Source organism: Polypterus senegalus, chromosome 8, assembly GCF_016835505.1.
Source record: "Polypterus senegalus isolate Bchr_013 chromosome 8, ASM1683550v1, whole genome shotgun sequence".
Classification (NCBI taxonomy): domain Eukaryota; kingdom Metazoa; phylum Chordata; class Cladistia; order Polypteriformes; family Polypteridae; genus Polypterus; species Polypterus senegalus.
In genome coordinates this window covers 163419035-163422214 of record NC_053161.1, presented here as the reverse complement: position 1 = coordinate 163422214, position 3180 = coordinate 163419035, and the positions used below count along the sequence as shown (strand labels likewise).

At 35.8% G+C, this 3180-nt stretch overlaps 1 long non-coding RNA gene across 1 annotated transcript; it reads left to right on the top strand.

Annotated features, from left to right (window-relative positions):
• The first annotated feature begins 1172 nt into the window (after positions 1-1172).
• LOC120533376 lies at positions 1173-2962 on the top strand. The gene is made up of 4 exons (XR_005634480.1): positions 1173-1213; positions 1308-1369; positions 2095-2255; positions 2358-2962. It is a non-coding gene; the product is annotated as an uncharacterized LOC120533376 (long non-coding RNA).
• The last annotated feature ends 218 nt before the right edge of the window (positions 2963-3180 follow it).

The window sequence follows — 3180 nt, the reverse complement described above, 5'->3', positions numbered from 1 at the left end:
GTTATAATGGACCATATTTTTATGGATATTAGCCTAAAATATTTTATTTTGGTAGCGACTGGTTATTTCATGGAGGAGCGTTAATTGCAAGTAAATCTTTTATTTTGACGGCCTAGTTTACACTTGTGGCGTCAATTATTTGCGCCAAAGATATGTGCATTTTGATCAGCGGAGCAAACGAGAAGGGTATTGCTGCAGACCGGAGACATTATGGGTGGATCTGAAGGCAGGATAACTGTAAATGCAAGTGGATAGTATTGGCTAATTCAGAATTTCAACGAATTAGATTATTGTTACTCTATGACAATCAAAAACTCGCCTGTCCAATTATCAACGTTTGAAGTTGTCAATCAAGTGTAACTTTAACCAAACGTTTCACAGTTCGTGATCCCTCTTTGAGGTTCCGCCTTGTAGAGTTTCCTCTTAATTTTTCTGCCGTTATACCAAGCGACGAAACTCCATTAAATGAAAGGCGACAAAATAAGAAGCTGCGGCGATGAAACTCCATTAGACAAAAGAAGAAGCGACGAAACTAATTGCTCGTATTTTTGACAATGGAAGTAAGTGTGCTTCGAAATGAAAACGTTTGAAATTTGCGGGGTTTTTTTTCATGGTTTGTTTTGCATGGTTATATTTGTACCGTGAAACATACGTTTGTATCAATAATCATTTTGGCTGTAGTAATTGATATACTGTATATTCAGTGCTCGAAGTGCACCGGCACTCAGCGGTACCGTCAACTCTTCAAGTTTCACTAGAACTCCTCGACTGTGCCTGGAAGACAAAAAACTTTTACAAGCATCTTGGAAACGCTTGATCAGTTATTCTGTCATGAAGCAGACTTTTGATAAAGTTCAGATTGACAACAGTGGTGTTCGATATTACCTTTTTTTTTTTTTCTTTTCAGTTTAGTTCCTTATGTTGGAGTAATGTGTCTAAAAGGTAATACCAGATAATCTGCGATGTTTTTGTACCGTCAATTGTAATTGAATTTCATTGTAGTTTTGTGCAGATGATGCCTGTCATTTCTAAATTGTTAAAGACTTTCCTGCAATGGGCAGTGCACCACTAACTTGTATGTGACTCAGACTGAGTGTTGCGATGTTCACAGAGCCTTTCAATTTAATTACAAGTTACATTTATATATTTTTTTCCTTTCAGCCAGCTTGCTACAAGAATATCTTCTGGAAATTGGATGTTAATGAAAAATCAGGTAAATTGCAAACAACCATCTGTTAAACTTGTAATTCACTTGTAGTGTTTGATTTTCATGTGTGTCTTTTTTTTTTCTTTCCTTCTTTTCCTAGGACATCCCTGCTGGTTCAGTAGACTGTGGAATAGACCTGTTGATGGTATTTGAATATGAACTGTAAGCTTTACGTAACTTTACATTTGTGTTTAGATTGTTTAGGATCTCGGTACTCTTATTCTCTCTTAGTATGCTCTTTATCTGATCATGGAGGAATCCTTTGATTTTACTGTTGGTCAGTCTTTTAAAGATGCTGATAATATATATATATTTTTCTTCATGTGTGGCATACCATTATCTGTGGCATTCATTTAACATGCCCTCCACTATTAATGACACCCCTTATAAAAATGTTAATTTTAAAAATATGTATTTCTTGATGAGGGCTTTGTTTTTCTTTGATTAAAATTGTTTCAATTAAAAGTCAGATGTTTCTAATTTTTTCAGTACAAGGTGACATTTCTTCAGCAAACAGGGATTTTTTTTTTCTAACCCTTCTTGCTAATTTTTACAAGGGGTGCCAATAATAGTGGAGAGCACTGTATACAGTATATCATTTTTATCTTAGGATGACATACCTGTGACTTGCATATTACTTTAGGTAGTGTCTAGATTGGTGTATTCATGATAGTCTGAAATAATTGATGTATTGTAAAAAACTATTGAGAACCATGAATGAGAGTTTTTGTAGTGAACCACAGATGAATCCTCACAGTTTGAACTTTATTCCAAAAGTGTTCACTTTTATGAGAAAACAGGAGTGTTCAGACCCAAACCAGATAGCTTGCATAAGACAAATACTAAATGTGACAATTTGATGTTTTATTTGTGTGTCCACCATGTAGGAGTGCAGGCTGACTGTGTGGCTGCAGTAGGTCAGCTAACTCGAGAACAAGGGGCTCAGGTTTATGAGGCTGTAGAGATCAGCAGGGCCTCCAGGAGGACTCCGCATGAAAAACTGTTGGAGTTCATCATAAAGGGCCATGGAGCAGATGAACACTTGCTGGTAACTTGGTTCAGATAACAAGTAAAACATTGTAATCTATGTAGCAGTAAAGAACTATGATGACTTTATAGCACCAAACTCTTGTATTTGTTTGCCCAACAGGCTGTTGTATCTGAACAGGTGTCATCCAAATGGTTTAAAAATAATGAAGATCCTAAAGGCTACCATGTAATGGCCTCTATACAGTAGAAGATGAGAAGCTGACAGATGGCCTCTACAACTACCTGATGAAGTGCTGTAGGCACTTTTGAAAAGATAGTCAGAGTTCATTCATTCTGGATGTGCTGATGCCGGAGGCTCATTTGACTACAAAGAGTGTCTCTGTGAGTAAGAAGCAGAGGGTCTGCACATTGATGGACCAGCAGATGCTGAGTGGGACATCATGTGCTGTCGGGGAGCAGACAGTCCTTTCTTTTTATTTTCAGCACCATTATTCAGTTAATCAGAATACCATTTTACTTGTAGTGAATTTAGACAAGAATATAAAACTAAATACCTATAAATGTAAATATATGTTTAAAGTGAAATTTAAAATATGCATTAATACACTTTTAGTATTGGTAAAAGTTTTGTTTTTTTTAAGGTGAACAAAGAGTTTGACAAAATTGTGCTTCAACTGTTGGAGTTTGAGGACTAACAGCATCACTGAGGCATCTAATCTTGGGTTTCCATCTTGACGCCTCCTCTAATAAATGTGTCACTTGCTATATTTGCCTTTTGCCTTTTTATTTCTGAGTGTTCAACTGACTGTGCATAATAGAGTTGTGTATATTTGATTTAACTATTGATGTAAATAATACAGGACACTTTGTTGATTAAGTTCCGTATATTTTAAATTGTCTGTGTATCTGTTTTAGCCAATTCATGCCATCTGCATTTTTTCTTTAATCTTTATAACTGTATTGTACAGTTTTATTACTTTTTT